At 46.6% G+C, this 25,272-nt stretch overlaps 1 protein-coding gene across 1 annotated transcript in view; it reads left to right on the top strand.

Moving 5' to 3' along the window:
• Nucleotides 1-23,547: 23,547 nt before the first annotated feature.
• LOC146806068 (solute carrier organic anion transporter family member 2B1-like) overlaps nt 23,548-25,272 on the top strand; it is a 420,860-nt gene continuing 419,135 nt past the window's right edge. The window contains exon 1 of the mRNA XM_085623370.1: nt 23,548-24,204. The gene's annotated coding sequence lies outside the window, so the exon portion shown is untranslated. The remainder of the gene's footprint in view (nt 24,205-25,272) is intronic.

A 25,272-nucleotide genomic window follows, 5' to 3' on the forward strand; every position in this document is an offset into this window, starting at 1 on the left:
CTTACCTGTTTCCCAGCTTCTAGGACTCTGTCTTGCCAGCTCTCTTGATCCTCTTGGTTTGATCTCACTGCAAAGAAAGTCCTCCATTAGTCTTGAACCTGGATGGAAAAAAGAACAAGAAGAAAAGGAGAGACTCAATAACAGACTATGCACTGAGCTTGGTTGCAACATTGTGCTGCAAACAAAGGTAGCCAGTGTTTTTGTTCAACTTGTACATACTGTTGGTAGGGCTCTGCCAGAAGAGACATGGGTGAAGCTAACCCAGTCCAAATTTGCTTGTGGGTTTGATGCTGAAACCATACTCACTACAGTTTCGAAATGTTTGATTTAACCCGTTCCGTGCTCATGACGGAACCACTCCGTCATGAGCCACGGGCGCCGTGTGCTCATGACGGAGTGGTTCCGTCATGCTGCAGCCGTTGGCGGCCGCTCCGCCCACGCGGCGCTAATTCCCTGCCTGTGCGGGCGATTAGCGCAGTGGGCGGAGTCGTGACGGAACCACTCCGTCATGAGCACAGCTCACCCGTGACTCATGACGGAGTGGTTCCGTCACGAGCACGGCGGCGCCGCAGTGCCCCCAAACCCCCCCAGTGCCGCGGCGGAATTCGTGCCGCGGCGAAGGGGTTAAAGAACCTCTACAGACAATCTAAATGAAAACAAAAACAACAAAACTAAAGGTTGGTTGAGATTTGAAAATCTTTAGTGAGGTGATACCTTAAGAGATAGACTTAATACTAGACTAAAGCCTTATTATTTGTTTGTTTATAGGTACCATATCTGCCGGTACCATTCATCAGACCAGTGTGAATGCCTGCTACAGTGTTGCTGTTGAGTAGATGAGCCACAGCATATTTGATTCTACACACTCTCTCCATCCCAACACCCTCCCCCTTGGGATTTGCCACCAGAGCAGCGGCTCCTCCTGTAAACTGAGGGCAAGTCTCAGGAGGATTCAGGAATTAGCATTGTTGCCCCATTGGTATCATCTGGGATCCATGTAGGTGGCGTATCTCAGAAGGCTAAGCCACACACCTAACATTCTTTCCGGGCAGTGCCATGACCAATCAAGACCAAATATTCACGGACGGTCTAGCACGTATATGCAGCAGTTGCAACTAGATCTGAATAGGTTAAGTGCAGAAAATGCAACACTTAAGGAAGAGTTGCAGCAAGAGAGGACACATTACACACAATGGAGTGATAATAAACCCAAGGATAGTCACCCAATTTTGGCCCAGCCTGTGTTTGGAAAACCATTTCAGAGAGGTGTGTTTACAACTACTGACCAGAATCTGAATGTATCTGTCTCTACACCCAGTCCTGTGCCCTTAACAGCTCTTGAATGCTTTTGTGGCGACAGCAATACATTTGCAGCCTTTATGATTCAATGGCAATTAAATTTCCTATATAAACCTCCGGCATTTCCCAATGACGCTGCTAAAGTTATGTTATGTTAAGTAAGTTTGTATAACGCATGGCTATCCTAAGGTGTCCCAACGATGACTCATAGACAACAGCAGTATGGCCCCTGGCAGTATCTAGAGGTTGAATAACCAGGTTTTTAGTTCCTTTTTAAAGATGGAGAGACTGGAAGACGAGCTGATATGGACAGGCAGTGTATTCCAAGCTTTTCCAGTAGCCAAAATAAAGCTTTTTCCATCCCAGTTCACTTTCTTGAACTGTAGCGTTTGGAATCTCTTATTTGAGAGGTGTATCTGCTAACTGGGCAATTCCTTTAATAGAAACAAATCATCCCTTTTGTACAACTATTCTGCTTTTAAGGCTGCCATGTTTAAGTTATTTGCAAAACATGTTTTTATCCAAGAAAGTGAAAATTAAATATTAAACCTATGACAAGGTTCTTCGGACCTGTTGACTTATATCACTACTTTCGATCGACTGGTGACGGAAACATGCTAGTCGGAAGAGAAAAGAGCATCCTTATTCTATCGAGGGCGAAGAGATGACCTTTAAGATTCTCTCTCGCACATCGTTGATCTGCCCAATTACTGTGCAGAATTTATTGATCTCGTGGTTAAGCTAGATCACCGATTGAGCAAGCAACATGGTGACCGATCTCTCAGTGACACCACAGTAATTGTTCTCAAAACCGAGAAGAAGGCGTCAGACAGTAAGATTCTTGGTACTGAACCTATGCAGATAGGACGTATAAGGGGTCCACCATCTAATGAGGAAAAGGAACGTCGCAGCAAATTAAGCCTATGTCTTTATTGTGGTAAAAATGGTCATTTTGCTAGGGAATGTTCTGCAAAACCAAAGAAGACTAAGGCTGTGGTTAGTGTAGATGTCGATCAAGAACAGGGACAACTACGCTTTCAACCAGAAGGGAGATCATCTCGTCGAGAGAAGCCGTACAGATCTCACAATATCTGACTAATGTACGAACACAAATTCCACGGCATCTGCCGGTACCATTCATCGGATTGGTTTGAATGCCTTTATTTATTTTATTTATTTGCGGGTTTATATAGCGCTAGAATCGACTCCAATGGAGTATCTCTGCGCTCTGGAACGGGTTTGCCTTCTGCAGTGTTACTGTTGAGTAGACGAGCAACAGCATATTTAACTCTACACATTCTCTCCATCCCAACCCCCTTCCCCCTGGGATTTGCCACTGGAGCAGTGGCTCTTCCTGTAAACCGAGGGCAAGTCTCGGGAGGATTCGGGAACTAGCGTCACCACTCCATTGGCATCATCTGGGATCCGGTTGGTGGCTACTGACAGTGATTTTGTGTTACACTAAAATACCATATAAGTATTCTGAGACCAATTCAAGCATTTTTTAATTCTCCCTAGGTTTCTATTTGGTTGCTTTTCTTTTTTCTAAATTTAAGTTCCCTACCTCTTTGTCTCGTGCCATGGAAGTGGAGACGATCAAAGTAGATAACCTCATCTGTACTGAGTCGCAGAAACTTAGAATAGAACACAAACTGTGGACATGGGAACGTATTCCTCCGATTCATTTGTTCTTCCCTGTGGAGTTCCCCACAGGGATCCTCATTGAGTCCCACACTTTTTAATGTCTACGTGAAACCTCTTGCACCCCTCATACGATCATTTGGCCTTCTGTTAACCTCCTATGCTGATGATACCCAGATAGTGATATCCCTTCAAAAAGGGATCGAAGCGACAAAAGCCTCTAACTGCCAAGACTGTATGGCCGCCATCACCAGCTGAATGGCCGCTAATTGTCTGAAACTAAACGCTGGCAAAACAGAGGTAATTATGTTCGGGAATAATCCCTGTCTCTGGTCCCCGCCCTGGTGGCCCAGTGGGATGGGCTTCCCCTAGCAACTAAAGTAAAAGACTTGGGGGTGACTGTTGATAACAGGCTTTCCTTTGAGAACCAGGTAAACAAAGTGGTATCAACTTGCTTCTTAACCCTAAGGACTCTGAGGAAAATCAAACCCTACCTAACAACTGAAAGATTCAGGTCTGTAGTGTCTGCCTTAGCTCTGTCCCATCTGGACTACTGTAACAGTCTGTACTTTACAGTTCATAACAAACATCTAAGCAGACTCCAGATGGCACAGAACGCTGCAGCTAGACTTCTAACAAACACTCCCAAGTTCACGTCTATCAGCAAGGGCCTACGGGATTTGCATTGGCTCCCTATGAAACAACGGGTCCTTTTTAAGGCCTATGTATAGCTCATAAATCATTATATGGAGCTGGACCACAAGACCTTAGAGAACGCTTCCAGTGCTACATCCCGGGGAGAGCTCTTCGCTCTAGGGATGCTAAACTGGCGGTTGTCACCAGGGCAAAAAAGGCCAATTGGGGTGGTAAGAGTATTGTGCGTAAGGCCTCCTATGCCTGGAACGAACTTCCTTTTTTTCTCAGGTCCACCTCTGATCTCCTTTCCTTTAGAAAGGGCCTGAAGACCTGGCTGTTTTCAGTCTAGGCACGGACATCGCTTCTGGCTGTGAGTCCTGTTCATTTTCTCTCCAGACATTCTGCTATAGCGCCAGGACACCTTCGGGTATTAGTGCGCTCTATAAGCTGATATAACATAACATAACATAACAAACTTTGCAAGGAGAGGAGGCTACATACAGGAAAAAAAGCCACAAAGCTGGTCCTTCAGATACATCTCAGCACCTATCAGGGAGTCACCAGGATGCGATCTCAACCTGATGATTCTGAGAATCAGGATCCTTTTATGGTGTATCCTGATGAGGGGTAAATTGATTTGGGAATGGAAGGTAATCTGGCTGTGTGCCTTGAGCAGGAGCTCCCAGAGGAGGAAGGTCCTCTTCTCAGTGAGAGAGATCCCTGTGTGAGGGCAGAAAGCAGTATGTCTTCAATAGGCCTGTCACCAGAGGGGCAGGAGGACAGGAAGTCAAAAAGGGAGCTCAAGCTGCAGTTGGCTAAAATGAGATTGAAGATAGAAGAAAAGAAGGCTGAGAGAGACCAGGCAGAAAAGAAAACGTTGCTACAGCATGAGAGAAGCCTGAAAGAACTGGAGACTAAAGCTAGACAGTACAGAATACAGTAGCAATAGTAGCAGGTTGCCTGTAGTGTCTGAATGTGATAAGAAGGTCCTAAAGTCAAAGACCTGGTGCCCAACTATCTGGTCAGAGATTAAATTGAAAAATGGCTTTTACATATGAGGTAGCCCCAGGGGTGCGCAAGATTTCAGAGGAGCACTGAGGGGAGGAGGGGTGACTTGTGGAAGCACTGAATCTCCTGAGGCGGAAGCCGGGAGCAAGACCGCAAAAGCACATTTTTTAAATTTGAGTGTCACGATTATATTGTTTTTAATCCTACCTGCACTCTGTTTTCGGGGCTCTACCACGCTCCTGTCACACCCGCGCAGCGGATATTAGCGCTGCCGCGGAACAAACCCCAAAGTCCTTTGCCGCCATTCCCGGCGAGCCCACAGGCCACGCCCCTTACGAGAGGCCACGCCCCCTGACTCCACTATTTAAGGACGCTGATTGCAAGCGCCACTTAAAGCACTGAATCTCCTGAGGCGGAAGCCGGGAGCACGACCGCAAAAGCACATTTTTTAAATTTGAGTGTCACAATTATATTGTTTTTAATCCTACCTGCACTCTGTTTTCGGGGCTCTACCACGCTCCTGTCACACCTGCGCAGCGGATATTAGCGCTGCGGCGGGACAAACCCCAAAGTCCTTTGCCGCCATTCCCGGCGAGCCCACAGGCCACGCCCCTTACGAGAGGCCACGCCCCCTGACTCCACTATTTAAGGACGCTGATTGCAAGCGCCACTTAAAGCACTGAATCTCCTGAGGCGGAAGCCGGGAGCATGACCGCAAAAGCACATTTTTTAAATTTGAGTGTCACGATTATATTGTTTTTAATCCTACCTGCACTCTGTTTTCGGGGCTCTATCATGCTCCTGTCACACCCGCGCAGCGGATATTAGCGCTGCCGCGGAACAAACCCCAAAGTCCTTTGCCGCCATTCCCGGCGAGCCCACAGGCCACGCCCCTTACAAGAGGCCACGCCCCCTGACTCCACTATTTTAGGACACTGATTGCAAGCGCCACTTAAAGCACTGAATCTCCTGAGGCGGAAGCCGGGAGCACGACCGCAAAAGCACATTTTTTAAATTTGAGTGTCACGGTTATATTGTTTTTAATCCTACCTGCACTCTGTTTTCGGGGCTCTACCACGCTCCTGTCACACCCGCGCAGCGGATATTAGCGCTGCCGCGGGACAAACCCCAAAGTCCTTTGCTGCCATTCCCGGCGAGCCCACAGGCCACGCCCCTTACGAGAGGCCACGCCCCCTGACTCCACTATTTAAGGACGCTGATTGCAAGCGCCACTTAAAGCACTGAATCTCCTGAGGCGGAAGCCGGGAGCACGACCGCAAAAGCACATTTTTTAAATTTGAGTGTCACGATTATATTGTTTTTAATCCTACCTGCACTCTGTTTTCGGGGCTCTACCACGCTCCTGTCACACCCGCGCAGCGGATATTAGCGCTGCCGCGGGACAAACCCCAAAGTCCTTTGCCGCCATTCCCGGCGAGCCCACATGCCACGCCCCTTACGAGAGGCCACGCCTCCCTCGCTGTATAAAAATGTGCATCTTCCGGAAGCGCAGCGGACGAGCGCAGCGAGAGCGCCGTTTGCGCGCCGAAGGCGCGCCAAAGGAAAGCCCGTCTGCGCCCGTCCGCGCCAGGCCGGGCCCAGGGCCCGTAACCCCTAGAGGAAACTCCAGTATAGTTAACATCTATACGCCTGAGCTGCTACATTCACTGCGACCCCCTGTTAAACATAACTGTGAAATCTTACCCAACTATAGGAAAACCTGTATTGCATGCCCTGCATGCAACTTTCAACTTGACGTCCCGCAGCTCTGTCGGCCCGGATCCAATGGCCGTAAGTCGGCACACACATGGCGTCTTGGTAGCCTGAACTGCAGGTCACTCAGCAAACACAAAAGAGACATATTTGACCTCCTGTCTGACAACTCACTAGACGCCCTTTTCCTCACTGAGACATGGCTACACGTCAGCTCTGGCCTAGACATTGCTGAAGCCCTACCATCGAATTATGCCATCATCCGTAGAGACCGAACCACCGGCATTGGAGGTGGGATAGCAGTCATCTTCAAAAAATCGCTGCAATGTACTTTGGAACCCATTCCCTTAACCGCCTGTGAGATGGCCCTTTTTAAACTCCAACTCCACCCGAATTTCACTTTCACAGGTCTCCTGATTTACCGTCCACCTGGCCCTATACAACCTTGGGCCACCCAACTAGTGGATTGGACCGCTTCAGTAAGGGTAAACTACAACAACCTATCTATCGTAGGTGACCTGAACATTCATTTCGACGACCCAACAAACAAACCAGGAAACAATTTAGTTCATGACCTGGCCGCCATGAACCTCACCTTATGGAACTCGGGCCCAACACACAAAGGGGGCCACCTCCTGGACCCTATTTTTTCCAGCCTTCCCCTGCTACACTGCCAGCCTGCTCTGCCCCTAGATTGGTCAGACCACTTCCTAATACAATTCAACGTGGATGATCATACGACTTCTAGCCTTCCGAGCGGGACAAGCAAGTCCTTCACAAGAAATTGGAAAAAACTGGACATAAACCATTTCGCGTCCGTCCTAATCGCTGCCCCTCTGGATGAAATATTTGACACCGAAGACATAGAGATCGTAGCCACCAAAATTAACAAATGGCTCCTAGGTGCCCTAGACATTTGCCTGCCCCAAGCTCACAAAAAATCCACCCCTCATAACTCCCCTGCCTTATGGTATAATGAGCAACTGAAGGCTACAAAATCCAAATGCAAACGCCTAGAACGCCTTTGGAGGAAAGATTACTCCCCGGTTGCCAGCTCGAACTATAGAAATGAGCTCAAGCTTTATCATAAAGCCTGTAACACGGCAAGAGCCAACTATGTAGCCAAATCTATCTCTGAAGCTACAAACAAATCTAAGACTCTTTTTAACCTTGTAAAAGAGTTAGCAGGCTCGAATACATCAGCCAAACCTCTTCCTCTGAACAGTTTCCAGTGTGAAGAACTAGCGAAATATTTCACAACGAAGATTGAGACAATCTACCAGGAGATATTAAAACAGCACCAGGTTCATGCTAAAAGGGTGCAAGTCCCCGGCCCTAACAGAGAGGACATCTCCTCTCAACCTCATCCGTCCTATGAGCCAATTACAGCGTGGCCCGGGATCGATGTTCAGGGTCTGCGAGACATCTTAGGGAAAGTAAAATCTGGTTCGCCTGCCGACCCCCTCCCGATCTCAATACTCAGACTCCTGGACACCCCACTACTTGCCGTGATATGTCAAACATTGAACTTATCCCTCTCCATGGCTAAGGTCCCGTCATCCTGGAAACATGCCATGGTCTCACCTCTACTCAAGAAACCATCGGCTGATCCAAAAATCCTGGCAAACTTCCGTCCAATATCCCTCCTGCCCGTCTTCTCCAAAATCTTGGAGAAACATGTCCATGAACACCTCGCAAGGTTTGCGGAGGCTAACGACATCCTGCACCCCTCCCAATCGGGTTTCCGCCCCGGTTTCTCGAAGGAGACAACACTACTCGGAGTGATGGAAAATATCCGCCTACTGGTCGATAAAGGGGACTCAGCTGCGCTGATTCTACTCGACCTCAGCGCAGCGTTCGACACCATCTCTCACAACATACTGCTTGCCTTACTCTCCAACATGGGCATTAAAGGTAATGCACTAGACTGGATTGCATCTTTCCTGACTCTCAGGACATTTCAAATCTCCTCCAGCAGTGCGGCATCTAATGTGCATCTTTCCCCCTATGGAGTGCCACAAGGATCGGTGTTAAGCCCCCTGCTTTTTAACCTCTATGTAACCCCGCTCGCCCAGATCGCTGAAGCAGCTGGTCTCAAAATGTTCACATACGCCGACGACTCACAAATCGTATTTTCCCCTTCTAATAGTGACAACGATTCCCCCTCCCTCCTGCAGACAGGCCTCAGGAACATCGCCACCTGGATGAGCACTAATATGCTTAAACTCAACGGCAGCAAAACAGAGGTCTTAATAGTGGGTCCTAACCAAAACCTCTGGAATTCTAGACACTGGCCATCTGAAATGGGCCCCTTACCAACCCCGTCGCAACAAGTCCGTAATCTTGGCATTACCATTGATAATGGCCTAACTATGGAGCCCCAGGTCAACAACCTCACAGCTACCTGTTTTACAATTCTGAGATGGCTCAGAAAAATCATTTGGATGCTCCCGGACGATACACAAAAGACTGTGGTCAACGCACTAATCACTTCCCGTTTAGTTTACGGTAATGTCCTCTATTTAGGGGCATCACAGGCAGTCATGCGACGCCTCCAACTGGTACAAAACGCTGCAGCCAGACTGCTATGCAAATGCAATAGGAGGGAACGCATGTCCGGTCACATTAAAGCGCTCCACTGGTTAAGAATTGAAAATAGGGTCAAATTCAAAACTCTTAGCCTCATGCATAGAATAAAAAGGGGCAATGCCCCCGGATACCTCCAAACCCTCGTGCACACTTACACGCCTGCTCGATGCCTGAGGTCCTCCACTCAAGGCCTTTTCTGTGTCCCCAAAACACGCCGAGCGAGGATGGGAGGAAGATCCTTCTCCCTTCTAGGCCCCAAGCTCTGGAACTCCCTCCCGCAACCTCTCCGTTTGAAAACTCGCTACACTCATTTCCGCAAAGCCATTAAGACCTGGCTTTTCAACCAGTAACCTGCTCCGGTCTCTTTCCTGAGACTTTCTCTTGCCTTTATGGTTCAGTATCTTCTAGCGCGGGAAACCCTTTTTGGGTAGCTGTCGCGCTCAGTAAGCCCAATAAATAAATAAAATAAATAAATATGCCTACAGTGGGGAGGGAGGCACTACTCACACTAACAATAAATGACTAGACCAAGTGTGACCCCAGGAAAAACATCCTTGTCACCAAGTCTGGGCTGAGCCCTAAGTAATACCGCCAAAGGTTCAGGTACAGTCAAAAACTTCCAGACTGATTATAATGGGCTGTACAACCTGATTCTAAGGGGAGCAAATGCTTAATATTTTGTTTTACAGAGCTGCACCAGGACCTGATGGATAGCAAGTTGACTGGGCCCAGGAAGCTTGCTGATGATGCAGAGCATTGGGTTGGCACCAGGGTGTCCAAGAAGGCATTGGAGGGGGGACTGGCAAAAGGGTGGTCAGGGTTCCCAACAGTGAAGGCAGGGGGAGGTAAAAGCAAAAAGGAGTTCTCACAAGGGCCCCAAAATAGGTTGCACGGGAGAGGGAGCCCTTCCCAGTCTGGATAGCAAACAAAAGGCTTCATAGATCAGAATACTGGTAGATTTGTTCCTACGTGCTACTAGTGCTACCAGTATTGGTACATCAAGGGAGATACTAAGTGCTCCCTGGGTGATGGAGAGATAGGATGGGATAGGATATGTGTTTATAAAGCGCTCGAATGATGAGGCATCTTGCCGCTAATGTAAGTGAAAGTGGTGCAGCCTACGTTACAAAGACTATGTTGAGGCAAACAGCCAGGGCTTCAGTTCTTTCCTAAATGATTGTCTGTTAGACTGGAATCACATGGCTGTTGGCATTTTATTCCACAGCTTTGCTGCACAATTAGAAAAGGTTCTTCCACCCCATCTCACTCTCCTAATCCTATCAATGTGGATAAGACCCAAAGTGCTGGATCTTAGGGAACTGGCTGGGGTATAGGGCCTGAACATTTTTGGGATATCTTTAGCTCCCCCACCATCAAATGCTTTGTGGACCAGGCATAGCGCCTTGAATTCCACCCGTTGCTGAATGGGAAGCCAGAGGAGTGCTCTGAATCCAGCAGAGGTTGGTTGACCTCTAGGTATATTTAGTAGCAACCTCGCGGCGGCATTCTTCAATGACTGCAGCCTACTCATCTGGGTTTTGTTAAGGCCCAGCAGCAGGCCATTACAGAAATCAAGCTTAGATATTAGGAGAGCCACAACCACTGTCTTTTGTAATTCCTGCCCAATGAAAGGAAAGATCTTTTCAGAATTTTTATTAAGAAGAAGCAGGAGGAGGTAAGACTATTTACCTGAGCGGAGAAATTTATCTGGCAATCAAAAATAACTCAGAGGTGTCTAACCTTAGGGACAGGGCTGGGGCATTCTCCTGCTCTCACTGGCCACCAGGAGTCGTTCCACAGGGGTCACCCCTGACCAAACTCAATGACCTCCGTCTTGTCAGTATTGATTTTTAGGAAGCTATGGTTCATCCAGGTGATAATCTCAACAAGGCACGCATGAAACCTGATAGCTGTATCTTCAGGCTGTTTGGCTATCAAGATTATAAGCTGAGAATCATCTACGTATGACACCAGGGCAAAACCATGCTTCCTGATAAGTCTGGCCAGGAGCTTAACATTGATGGTACCTAAAGCCCACAGGCCTGCCACTTCATCCAAGTATAGACACTGAGTCAACATCCTTGGGCAGAGAGTAGAGGCTCAGAAAGACACAAGAGCCAGTATGACTACTGTCAGGTACCATCCAGTGTCCTCAGAACAGGTGATACCCAATACATTTCACCAGGTTGTAGTAGCAGAAATCCATGAGAGACTCTACCTGGTTTCTCTGGTTCCCTTCTAGTTGGAGAGAGTCTTAGGCTCTCTTTGGATAACTGTGAGCCCTTCCATGCCTGTGGAGTAGTTGCTCGGGAATTACATGAATTACACTGGCTGGAAGGAAGTGAAACTCAGGTTTCTCCTGGAAATATTGAGGTTGCCTGAATGGGTCTGCGCAACCACTCGGTCCATTGCTGCCTGAGCTGAGAATTAAGAGAGTCTGGAAAAATGGCCCAGGCAGCTGCAGAGAAAGGGAAGGACAGGAGGCATTGGAAACCAGTCTCTGAATTTCCCCCCGTACTGGTGGATGGGGTCCCAGAGAGGCGGCCCAGGAGCTGACAAGGGAGGACTTGCCTCTCTAGGTGACCTTCCTGAGCTTGCTTGGTGGCAAGTTGAGGGTTGGTCCACCAGGGAGAAGTTCTGCAAAGTGCAGAGAGTGTGCCTAACCCTAGAGGGGCTGAGGTGGCAGGCCGAAGCCTAGGCAGCAGGTGACACCTCTGGAGATCACATTATTTACTGGGAGAACAAACTCTTTTGCAGTCAGCCTAAGGTGCTTGTGCATGTTGTAGCAATTATGCTGGTGGTCCGTAAGTGTTACAGGGCCTGCCTACTGGGTCTGTCTCTCGAGATAACCTTGGCAGAACATCTGGGGCAGGATAAGACCATTGACAAGCTTCTTACCCATGTTTATTGTGCCTGGATGAGGACAACCCCAGATGCTTTCTGTAGGACTTGCCTCACATGCAAAGAAAGTAGGAAGACAGGAAAAAAGCTCAAGGCTCCCCTGACACCCATGCTTGTCATTGGCATCCCCTTTGTAAGGGTTGGCATAGATATTTTGGTCCATTGAACCCAAAACGACCTTGTTTGCACCTGCAGTGGCTAGGGCCCTGTTGGGGATTTATATCAGAGTGGGTTCCAACAAGGAAGTAGTGTCAGACAGGGACACCAACTTCATGTCTTCATACAGGAAGTCAATGTGAAAGGAATGTTGAGTAACAAATTATGCACAGCTTACCACCTCCAGACTAATGGGCTTGTTGAGAGGTTCAAGAAGACCCCAAAGGCCGGAGGTTGCTGCCTGCACTGTGAAAACACTGAGTATCTTTAAAGCAGCTGCTCTGTTTTTCACAGGAATGCTCTGGCCCCAGGGCAGAGCAAGTTCACGGCTGCCCTGGGGGCAGTGCATTCACCATAATGCAGCGCATTTTTATTGTTTGCCTTGGGTGCACCTTCGGTGCAAACAATGAAAATGTGCCATGTGCATAATACGGGCCAAGGCTTGTTCTCACTTCAATGGTCATGGAGGATTACAGGTACTGTGCTACTACTGTTGTCTGGGGAGAGTTCTCCATATTTGCCATTGTACTGAGGAGTCCCAAATTATTATCCTCAGCTGTACAGTCAAAGTCCAGCTCACCTATTGCTGTGCCATGTTCCCTTGCTCTGACCTGCTCTCTCATTCTCTCTGCCTGCTTCTTTAAATCAGATTTCTCCTTTGAAGTGCATGCTCCCCTGAATCACTGAATAGGAGCCCATGCCATGCAGATGACCTAACTTCTCCCCTTAAGGACCCCTCTGTAATAGGAAGGCTGGTCTCAAATGTTTGTGAAATGCAGGGGCATAACATAGGCCACCACAGCCCCGCGGTGCGGGGGGCACCAAGCTCCTGGGGGCCCCATCAGCACAGCACTCTGGCTGCAGAGCTCCTGATTGAGCCCAGAGGGGGCCCCTCCACGTACCTTGCAGGGAGGCCCCCTCGAGTTTCATTACGCCAGTGGTGAAATGCATTTAATGTGGAAATAAATGGGACCCAAAGTTTAGGAATGGCAGATGCTTAAGGGCACATTTCCACATGTGCCAATACACAAGCCATGCAAAGAGATTGTAATAAGACTTCTATCAACAAGTTTACACTTGAAGGTTTTTGAAGACATGAAGAGTGTTGTAGGTGAATTCTGCATAGGTGATGCTGAAGAAATGTATTCAAATGCAGAACTGCATCCCCCTCAAAAAGATTCTGCAAGCAGATAATGTGTAACCTATATTAGCAGACGCAATAAATGAGCTACAGAAAACTATGTTTAAATCAGTAAACCAGAACATCAGGCTAGCAAGCATATCATAATGGAGTCACCAACATATCAATGAACATGAGGAAGCTGCAATACAAAGGCTTGAGCTAATACCACTGTGGAAGGGAGGAGCCCAACCTGCCTCACTAAGTTAGTATCTTGCAATCTATGGTTATATAACATTCACTGCAATGTGCAGATCGTAGTTGGACAGCAGCTCCGTAGTGTGTTGACAAAGGAACTCTGGCATAGGGATAGAACAATCCTGGTGTCAAGGCATACCTAGCCTCCAACCCTCCAAGGCAAGCAGAGCTACAGAAAACAACATGAAGCAGAAGGGTTATAGCCCCATGTGTCTGCGGCCAAAGTCTAACCAGCTCCCCCACTAAATGTCAGCTGATACAATATTCATGGCTGTGTGGACATAATAGATGTTTCATGGTCTTAGTCCAAGCCGGGTCTGTCTTGCCTCCACTCCTATTGGCTGAGTCTTTGAAAGGCTTAGCCAACAAGAGGAGGAGGCATCAACTTGGGGAATGGCCAAGTGAAGAGAGAGGAGGAGGGGCTAGCTTCACCTCACCCAATCAACAACTGACAATACTGTTACTAACCTATCCATAATCACCACACTTTATCTTCACTAATATAATTTGTTTTCACATACCGAATTGGTTGTGGTCAATGACTACACAAGATCTGGATCTGCATGCTAGAGTGACACTAGACCTTCATTATTAGGTCTGGCTAGACAATGCAGCTGTTGCCAGACCTTACGTGAGAAACAGAAACTGATGGAGTGCCTTTGGCTTCAAGTCAACCACATGTTGATTAATTTGAGTACGCCATTTATTTGGGCAGAAGCTGTGAGAATGCAGTCATTTAGTATATTTTTGTAATTTTATAACTATATGCCTGACAGTTGCGTTGTGGGAACGCCTATACTCAATCGATCAAGACAGTAGGCCTGAGTTGGTTATGGTGATGACATTTCTGCCTAGGTTTGGTAGGGTTCCTTGGGTAGTGCTCAAGCCCATGGGATAGGCTCAACATGAGGGCGATCGCCAACACTCTATGCTTTTTTTCCCAAAGCAAAAATTGCATGTCTAGTGTGCTTTATGCCTCCCAAGGGCAGATTGGAGGTAAAATCCATCAATCTGCCCCAGTGGGAGGATTATTGGATCTGTTCTGGGGTGGGGGCACAACCCAAGGTATGGGCAGATGGCAATACCACTTCTTTTTTATGGAGACCAGTTTTTCTCCTGGTGGTGTGATGGGTTTTCTGCCACTCAAGGGACAGAATGGAAGTGTACTCTCTAATGTACCCCAGAGGAAAAAAACGTTGTTCATTCTGGGGTGAGGGCACAGCTCAATGCCTGGGTAGCCCCACCACCACTTCTTTTTTGGGAGCATTTCTTCCCTGATGGTATATTGGACTGTCTACCCCTAGAGAGCAGATTGGGGGTGAACTCCACAAATCTACCTCGGGAGGGGGCGGGTGGGCAGGAAGACCGTCGGACCTAAAGTAGATGAAAATAAAATCTATGCCCATAAGGTGGCCCCTCTCCCCTCCCAAAAAAACGACAGCTATCATTCCCTGGCATCTAGTGGGCTTTCTGCCCTGGGAGGCTGACTGGAGGTAAGCATCCCCGGTCCACCCCCTAGGAGGGCAAAAAGATTGATATGGGACACTTATCGCTCACAGAAATATAGTGCCTCCCCTAAGGTCCTGAAGTCTAGTGGGATTTCTTCCCCCCCGCAATCACTATCCCTGCTGGTTTTGTGGTGTGAATACCTCCTTGGGGATCGCATGCACAGCGTGATCCCCAAGCAGGGATCCACTAGGGAAAGGCATAGCTGGAAATGGAACATTGTCTCCTTTTTAATGCTGCCTCTGCCATGGTGATACGTGCTCGGGCTACAGTTATAAGTTAGAGCAGTCTGCGTTCACTTTTGTTTTTGCTGTGACTTCAGCATGCTGTATGTGCTGGTGTTACAGCAAAATAAAAAAGTCAAACTCTGGATGCATGGGAAGCTGTTTTCTCACATTTTGACTGACTTTGAATAAGAAAATGCTTTTGATATTAAAAACAGAAGCATTTTCTTTTTCGGTGCCTATGATGACCTCAGCACTACAGAGGTAGTGCAGAGGATGTCAATGGTTTGTCATGAGCACTATCAATCAATTAAAAATCATTATTCGGCATTTAGAAAACACCATAAAAGCACATAGCAATAAAAAAAATAAAAAATGTCATTAAAATCCATGCTGATATACATCAAATACAGTACAAATTTTTTCTTCAGCAAACCCCTCTTGTTTTCCTTATTTTTAAGGCCATCTTCAAGAAATTCACCACACAAAACAGAGTCCGAGAGTCATTTACCATTTGTAGGTGTAGCAAGGCGACCCTGGCCTGCTTGAATTTAGCCTGTTTTAAAATACCAACTTAAAATCGACGTCTCGGCACTGAATAAAATGGGCATAACAGTACAAAATGAAGGGTATCCTGAGGAGATCGTAGATCGCAGCCACAGGGACCCTTCTGCTCAACCGAAACAGTAAAACCATGAGGCACAGATAACAAGTAATGTAAAAGATTGAGCCTAAAACGGATGATTAAAAACCTATCCTGAGCATTACACATAAGAGTCAAATACGGATCCATCCCCACCACCGTTTTCAACATATTGTAAGCTATCACAGAGTTCTTGCCCCCTTCTTTTGTTTCTCTCTGCAATTGGACATAGTTAAAATATCTTTTCATCACCAATTTCCTGTCCAAACGGGTAATTACCATGGGGGTACTAAAAAGGTTTTTACATCCAATAGACTCAAGAGATGACTTTACATATCTCATCCAAGGAATGGACAACCCTTTATCCCTACTGATGCTGTCCATAATTATTTGCCTGTTTAGTTCAGCCTCTGGGTTCGCCCATATCCTAATCCAGGCCATAATCGGCTTCAAATGAACCACATCCTCTATATAAGCCAATCCTAGTTCCTCATGGGTGACATAAGACAAGGTACTTTGGGGAATGCTAAGTAGGGATCTCAGGTATTTATTCTCCTCTGTCTGAAGCTGATGGATTTCTCTAGAGCCCCAAAGTTCAGCTCCATATAACACCTTTGCACAGCAAACTGAGGTGTACAATCTTGCTATCTGCTCCGGGGACCACCGTCCCAGCCTACGTCCATAATTCATAATGGAACCTGTGGCCGAGACTAACTTTGTGCATCGTTCCTCCAGTAAAATTTTAAAATTTAAACGCCCATCAAATAAAATGCCTAGATATGAGAAATGTTGTACTTTCCCTATACTATTGTCACCCATTTTATAAGTAAATTTCTTAATGGGTTTGCGTCCAACCTCCATGACAAAAGATTAAGAGAGATTGCCCGACAGATCCAGCGTGTCCATGAAATTAACAAAACCGTCTATTAGACGCTGCAAGCCCCTGGGTGTGAGTGCTAGAAGTACCGCGTCATCTGCGTAAAGCAGAACCGGGATTGGCCTAGATCCTACCCTGGGGGAATCCACCTTTAGATCAAGTAATGCTTGCTCCAATCCATTAATATATAGGGAGAACAAAAAGGGGGCCAAAATGCACCCTTGTCTAACCCCACTGGTGCATGAGAACGATGCTGATAGGTTCCCCTCACGGTTATATCGGACTCTAGCAGATGTGTTACAGTGTAGGTCCCTAAGTATATTTATAAGTCCCCCATCCACCCCCAGCCTACTTAAAAGGGCCCATAATTTCTCCCTGTTTACATGGTCAAATGCGGCCGTTAGGTCCATAAAGCCTAAATAAACCGACCCCTCACTTGCTAGTGTATATTTAGCCACTAGTAAATATAAATTTATACACTGGTCGGATGTAGATTTCCCCGGTCTAAAACCATATTGAACATCAGTAATGACCCAATTTTCCTCCGACCAATCCATCAATCGTGCTAAAATCACACGTCCCATAACTTTCGCTGTGACGTCGATCAAAGAGATCGGGCGATAACAGGATTGTCCCTATTCCCTTTTTTGAATATAGGGACAATTATCGCTGTGGACCACGAACTGGGACAACCAAACGCTACTGCAGCATTGATCACTCTTGTCAGTATGGGCGCCCACAACTCAATATTACTTGGAAAAAGATCCGGGGGAATGCCATCCGGTCCTGGCGCTTTATTAGGGGATAGACCCTGTATTCCCCCAATGATCTCCTCCAACGTAAACATAATTGCAGGTACCTCCCCTGCCTCCACCTCAGAGGGAATTGTACTATCCGCTACATAATTATAAAGGCCTTTGAAATGAGCTACCCAATCTTCCGGCAAGATATTGGTGCCGAGTGCGGGAACACTGGCATCCTGGAAACATGGATTATTAATTATTTTCCAGAATACGGATGTGTCCCTCCTTAAGGCAGCCTCCCTTAGGTCTTCCCAGGCCTGTGTTTGAATGGCTCTTTTCCTGCATTTAACGGCCTGATTATATATCAGCCTTGACTCTTTTACTTTCAACTTATCCCTTGGTGAGATTTTTAAACAACTTTTTAAATTTTTAAGGGCTGAGGTGCAGGATTTATCAAACCATCTTGGATTATCCATAGCTGGACCATGGTGGGTGGAGCACAACAACTTGTCCACTAAATGGGCAACTGCCTCAAAGCATTTAACTACTTCTGGACCCTCAACCACGGGGTCCAGGCACCTTTCTAGTTCTCTCTTGCCTTCTCTTATGAGTTTTTTATAAAAAGTACATCCATCCACTTTGGCCCATTTTAATCTTCTCCCCATGTCTGGTATTTTCTCTATGCTACCACCCCTTCCCTTCTTCTTAGATTTTTTAGTGACCACACCCTCAACCACCAATGTTAGAAGGTTTTGGTCACTAAAAGCACTTAGGTCAATATCAGCCCCACTTACCCGGTCTTTTAAAAATTTAGAGACTACTATAAAGTCAATGAAAGAAGAGCACCCCCTCCCCTTAAAAGTGGGATTAATCTCTCTCTCCCTCTCTTTGGTTATAAAATCCACTGTATGCTCAAGGGCGTGAACACCCTTCCCAGCTCATTGCCCTCAATTGAGTGCTCAAAGTGTGGTCCGATCCTAACCGGGCACGAAGACCAATTTCGTTGGGCCGGTCTCAGATCAGGGCAAAGATGACAATTAAAATCACCAACAACGGCTACCAACGGGGCCACCGCCCCCTTGTAGACCCAATTCCCTGCAGTGAACCTAGCATCTAACTCTTCCACACCAGACCCTGTCTTTTTTGTGACATTGGGTGAATACAGTCCCCTTAATTAGAAAACCTAAGGGCCTGCATACAAGCAGAGGACCATTTTAGATCGGTCCAAGTGCCTCCCAATTGTAGGTCCTCAAAAATACACAATCCCCCCATGGCTCTCCCTGAGCAGGACTTTCGGGCCGGGACAGCGATGCGCTTGTAACCTACTAAGTGAATATTACTACAATCTATTATCCAGGTTTCCTGTAAACATATAATCTGGAAACCCTGAATATATTGCAGCCAATCAGGGTCCTCTATTTTGGACACAAGCCCTGCAATATTCCAAGATTTTATTTTTATTATATTGGAATTTTTGACCTTGTGTACTTCCAACTGTGACGAGTTTACGGGGTCCTGTGCTACTCTTTCTGGTGTGATGCCCTCTTCCAGTGCTACCATAGTGGCAATCCTCCCTGCCATCCCTACATTTTTTTAACAGGTCCATGTTATCCCCACACCTCGCATCAACACCCTGTGAGACCCTACCTGATTCCTTTGTTTTGTCTAGCTGCTGTACCCTTCCATTTTTCTCCCACCGTCAATCCACCTCACTTAAAACTCTCCCACTAAGCAATGGGTCGAACCTGTTGCGTAAAGGGATATCTCTCACTCCCCCTGCTCCATATGCACATTCTAATGATCCCTCTCCATAATTGCTAACCTCCAATGCTAATCTTGCCGGCTTTCTATAAAAGAATTCCAGGGGCAACAAGCCTATCGCCAATCGTTCCTCCCACGCTCGATCTCTGAAGCAACGAAGTGCTTTGTCCACCAGGTTAGGGTGCCTGAGGGTTACTACAACACAGTCCCCTGGGTATACTTTTTTAGACTTCTCTACCCATGCTACTCGCCTCACCATTAAAATATGCCTAAGGTCTGTACCATTAAACCTCGCATTCTAACTTAGCCAGTGTGCCGTCTTGTTTATTAATATTTCTGTCGTTTCCCGGGTGTTCCCTTTGGGTGCCGGCACGCCCACGAGAACCAATGTGTATGGGCTGCATGCAGGAGGGAGATCTAGATGTATCAACCCCTTTGATCCCTGCACACAGCCTTCGCCCTCCGAGTCCCTGTTATATTCCTTACTCAAGATCCCCCTAGTAGCCTGATCCGGAGTAGGTCCCCGCCTCTCTGTCTCGCCCTCATTAATCGCTTGTCCTTGGTCCTAGTTTTTTCTAGTACCGGGCACTTGTTTGACCCTCTGTACTCCTAGTCCATTCTTCCCATCAGAAGGCCTTGTCTCTACCGCCACATGATCACTAACGGTCCTCCCTATAATATCCACACCTTTCCCACTTATCAAACTCTCCTGGTGCAACTCGGGACCCTTTCTCCAATTTCCCATCTCCATCAAGTGAGACTCAATCCGGTCTAATTTAGATAATAAGGATTTTAAGGCAAGGATAAGGAGATGCTCAATTTTGGCCCAAAGTGCGCTATTCCTAACCAATTCTAAATCAATCTCCTCGTGCACCACATTGGGACATGAAGCTACTTTGTTTGAATCATCTGCCCCCTCCTCCCTCGCCCAAGCTGCGCCAGTCGAGTGCTTGCTTATACTTCTTGGGGGGCCCCCTTTGTTTTTTTGGCCTGGGCTGTTTGGTTAATTTCGATTTTATTTCCCCCCACCCCCTTTCGCCACCGGCTCACAAACTGCTGGACTTGCTTTTTTCTGGGACCGTGTCATAACTGACCTATTTCCCCTGGCTAAAATCGGGTCCGCGGCATTTTCATTAACACCCTCACTCATACTCTCCCCCATTTCCTCATGGATCTCAACAATCACACTCTTGCCCACCTTAACTGAATTATGGGCCTCTTTACCCTCCTCCCCCTTTGACCCTTGATTATAGCTAATACTAATACCATCCTTGACTCCCCCTGGACACTGTGGCGGACTTAAAGGGCGTGACTGTGATTCTGTAATACAACACGGATCCCCCTCTGGAATCACAGACTGGCTCAGCCTACTCGTAATTGGTGATTTTGACAGGGCAATATGCCCGAGCGATGAGCGTCTCTGTGCCTGCGCCAGTTAAGTCGACACCCTTCTTTCCGTCAGCTGGATTTGATGTGACACCAGGGATTCTTCTCTTATGATGAAAGCGTCCAAAGTCCCTACAATGCTGCATCCTCCGCCCCGTCCCGAGGTTCTATGTTTACTCATAGTTCTCTGCTCATGCTGATGGTCTTCAAGAGGTAATTACCGGCTTTTGTGAGAAGTCCTTAGGGGTGTGGCCCTGCCCTGCCTCTACCGGCCCACTAACGACCACAAACGGCCCGCCCTTGGCCCGGGCTGAGCGGGTATCCGGAGCGTGTTTTTTGAGCACGAGTCAGGAATCAACTCCTCCCTCCAGGGAGTAAGGACCTCTGGGACTTAGAGTCCCTGATGGAATGCACTGCAGGCACTCACCAGATGCCAGGGGAGCCTGCACACTAATTAGGGAGCTCCGGCACAACAGCCACCTCCCAATTGTTGTCATCCAGCGCTACAGCTACAGCGCTACAGCATGCAGGGGCCCAGGTGGACAGATCAGGGACCAGGAGTGACGTCTGCTAGATGGCCAGCGCGCCACCGCCGCCACACTCCAGGAGCCACCACACATTAATTTGTCAGTCACAGCGGGACCATCAGCACCCCCCGGGCCCGACCGCGGCATTCAAACCTGCAGGGACATCCCAATTACCGCCGGTCAGGGCCCTACTGCAGTACATGCACCAGGCTCGCCGTAGATTCCGAGCCGGGAGCAGCCTGCTCTGTCGGGGTCACTGCCACCCAGGCCGCGGCCACAACGTGCACCCTACCTTGGGGGCCTCAGCTCAACAAGAGCGAAAAGCGCGAAAAGCGCGAAAAGCCTGCAGTGTTGGCAGTGTTGGCAGGGCGTCTCCGGTGCCGCCTCCCGGGGTTCGGATGTCTACTTTACAGCAAGGGCAGCGTTTTGTTACATGGAATCTCACAGATTACTGTAATAGGCGGGGATTCTGGTGTTTAATTATTACCCCCTCTGACAAGCCCTGGGAGGGAGGGAGGAAGGGTAGATGATTTAACCTGTGATAATCCTTGGTAGGTGCTCATACTATCATTTGTACATTGTTTTACTCACTGTACTTTTGGGTATATTTGTGATTATTTGTTTGTGTACTTAGTGATTGTTTTGTGAGAAAGCTTATTCTTAGTACTGTAGGCCTTAATTGGGTAGGTGGGCCAGCAGTGGTAAAGGCGATAGCCCTGATCAATTCACTGCAAAAAGTTATGTTGAATACTCTAGGTCTCATCTGTGTCTTATGAAAATTCATGTCAAAGGCAAAAGGTCCAACATACTTAATGTGAAAATCAATAGGCCTTTAAGATACTATTTTTCTTGCATTGAGTTAAAGGCTGTAGGCAGGAGTTTTTTTTTTTACATGAAATACATATTACTGTATTAGTTAGAGGATTTATTATTGGTTAGGTTTTCTGAAACTCTAGGTCTACAAGATGTTCACAGTGAAAATGCTTGTTGACCTCTTTCAGAAGGAAATATATATTATTTGGCCAACTGTGGTCATTCATCTAATTCTAATGTTATGACTATATATGCCTGACAGTTGTCTCGTGGCAAAGTTTGAGCTCAATATAGATGGCCTCAGTTGGTTATGGAGGCAATTATTTAGCCCTGACAAATAAATACACCATTTTTAGCCAGTCGGACATGCCAGAGGACATCAAAGAACTACCTGGGAAGTAGAAAATTCATGCAGTTAGTTCTATCCCACGTTTAACAAAAAGTCCCAAAGTACACTTGTATTAAAATAATGAGTCAGCTGCATATCATACAAGCGTGGACACAGAATAATGTTCAAGGTCAGGCAGACGAGTTAAAATGCATTGAGGCATAGAGCTGAAGGAACAAGAAAAACTAAAAATCTCACAGGAAAAGGGGATTAAGCGAGACCCATCACAGAATTTGCTAAATAAACAGTCAATAAAATGTTCGACAGGATGCTTAAGGTAAAAAGCATTTTTCAATTCATGTGACCATGCACAACAGTCTATTTAAATATAGTGACAGGATTCCAATATTCATGTTATTCATTACCTTACAGAATTAAACAGTCGGGTCCTGATGAGAACCCTAAAAGAAATGTAAAATCGAAACACAACAGGTCGACGACCAATCATGGGGAGTTATTTGTACTCATTGAGACCACCGCATGTAGGCTTTCCTGGAAAAAATACAATGGTAGCCTACTTTGATAAATTACGCTAGATCACTCCGACAGCTGGATCTGAAAAAAGAGGTCATAAAGGAGATTAATAAGAGAGACATCATTACCAATGAAATCATTTGACTGGTGTACATGTAACATGGATATGCGAATCCTTATGTTGGACGTATATTTTAAGATGTGGAATGTTTATCACTGATGCTTTTCACCCATATTTTGGTTAAAAATTATTTTGCAATTTAAAAAAATAAAGAATTTGTGTTGAAATGTAATGTGTAGCCACAGAGGGCTGTTGAAATATGCCTCATATACATATGTGGTCCGATTAATATGAAGAGGGATTTTTAGAATGTCTTGAATAGTTAGCAAAAATCATATAAAGATTAAGACAATTACATTTCTTGATCTTCCGAAAAAGTGTTTAAGGCAAGATTTTTGTTTTTGACTTTTAAAAAGATGACATTTTCTTGCCTAGCACATTTTGTGTCCGCACCCTGTATCCTGGGTCACATGACTAGGTGTATCTGGCAGTTGGCCTATGTGTATTCCTCCCAGGCAGTCACTCAAAGGAGTGCTTGTTGTTGGCAGGATGGGCCATCAGCCCAGGGTGGGTGCGGCTGAGTTTTTCACAGTTTCAATTACATGCCCAAGGGGTTGCTTCAGCACACAAAAAGCACTTCACGCTAGCCTATTTTGACCCCAGGCAAACTGAAGCCAGGGTAGGGAAGCAGGAAATTCCAGAACCAACTGTGGGAGGAGAACTCCAAACGTTTCTTGCACTTCATAGCTGGCACCAGGAATAAAAATAGGACCTTCAGACCAACTCTTCATTTCCCTTCTGGACCAGCGGAGGACTGTTAGAGGACTCTCCTCCTGCCTGAGGCCTGCTGTGTACTTCAGAAGACTGCTGTGCTGCTTGAGACCAGCTTTGTTGCTTGAACCCAGGGCTACCAAAGTGAATCCAAGGATAGTTGGCAAACCTTCCTTTCAGAGCCTCAGGGGTAGAAAAAGCTCAAACCATCTTGAACCCACACATGGCACCAGCCTGAGTGAGTCCTGGCCCTCCAAGTGGTACCCATCCAGTCCTGGACCTTTAGAAGTGGTACTAAAAGTGCTAATATAGCCCAAATCCAAAACTTAGGACTTAAAGAAATTCAGCCAAAAAGTACTCTGAGAAGCGACAGGAGACTTGGACCTAACTGCTCACAGAACCGCCCAAGGTACATGACCTGTCAGCCTGAATTCACAGTAGCTCCCCCTATGTTCATCTCTGCAGGAGAAAATCCTGCTCAGCTGCTCCTCACAGAAGGGGTATCCAGACTCCTGGAACTCTTGTTGGCTACAGTCTGAAGCCTCATCCTGCTGGAGATTTTCAACTTCAAAAAAAGTGACAAAGTCCAAAACGTACAAATTTTCACTACGACCTCTTCAAGCGCCACCTCCTCCGCTGCCGGTTGCCTTCCACCACTGAACTTTACCTTCTCAGACATTTTTTTGACAATTTCTTCAAAAGTCCGAAGGTAAGCTAAAACCAGGCACAATCCAACTTCGTGTATTAACCGCACTCCATCGCGGTCAGCCATATCTTTTGAATGCACCCTGTCTCATATGACTGGGTGTCAGCATTGGCACTTTGATCTCTTCTGCACTAAATTTCACAATCTTAACTCTGGTTCTATTGATGAATTTAATTTGTTTTGGTGTAATATTTGTGTGCTGCATAAATGATTTACAAATTGCCTCCGAGTTTAGCCTGACTGCCTTTGTGCCAAGCTATTAGATGGTTAAGCACAGGTTAATTTACTGACTTTGTGGAACACCCTGAGAAGGATTGTGGCTGTTGCTCGAGAAGGGTTCACACTGCCCTGAACCTGCTACCCAATTTTGCACACCACCCATTACATTTGCAGTGAACAGCACCCCATGTGTCCACTACTTCTAAACCCGGTGGTCATCTTGGAATAGCATTGTTCATAGATTATCATTTTAATACCATTCCAAGATCACCTCCATGTTTAGGAGCAGTTTGTCGGTCATCTTTGATTAGTGCAAAAGCTCTGCACAATACTTGGCCTGGCCGAAATTTTAATTAAGCCAGAGTAATCAGAGTAATTTTGGTAGTTTTTTGTTGCTCTGTTGACACAAAATGACAGAAAACAAGATTGCGCCTGTTTAGTATGAGTAGTTTGGTACAGAAATCCTACTGCAGGAGCACAGGAATGGTAAAATTACTGAGTGCAAATGGCTTCTGGCTGCAGCTGCTAGTGTTCTGCTGCATTTAGAGCTATTTTCGTAGCACAACATGCATCCTGGAGTCTATTTTGGACATGTGGGTGCATTTTGCTCTACGAAAATAATAGTAAATGTGGGTTACACTCTTCAAGTAATCTAGTGTAATATTTCTGTAATTATATGTAATTACGCTACAGCAAATCACGTATGTTATGCTCCCCATCACACAATGCCATCAAAAATGATCACCTAGTGTGAAGGTATTGAGATTGCATCTTGTAGTTCCCTGAAGCACCCATTAATTGATATTAAATCAACTGATTCAATGGAAATCTTCTATATTTATTTGTGCATGT

Source organism: Triturus cristatus, chromosome 8 (genome assembly GCF_964204655.1).
Source record: "Triturus cristatus chromosome 8, aTriCri1.1, whole genome shotgun sequence".
NCBI classification, from domain to species: domain Eukaryota; kingdom Metazoa; phylum Chordata; class Amphibia; order Caudata; family Salamandridae; genus Triturus; species Triturus cristatus.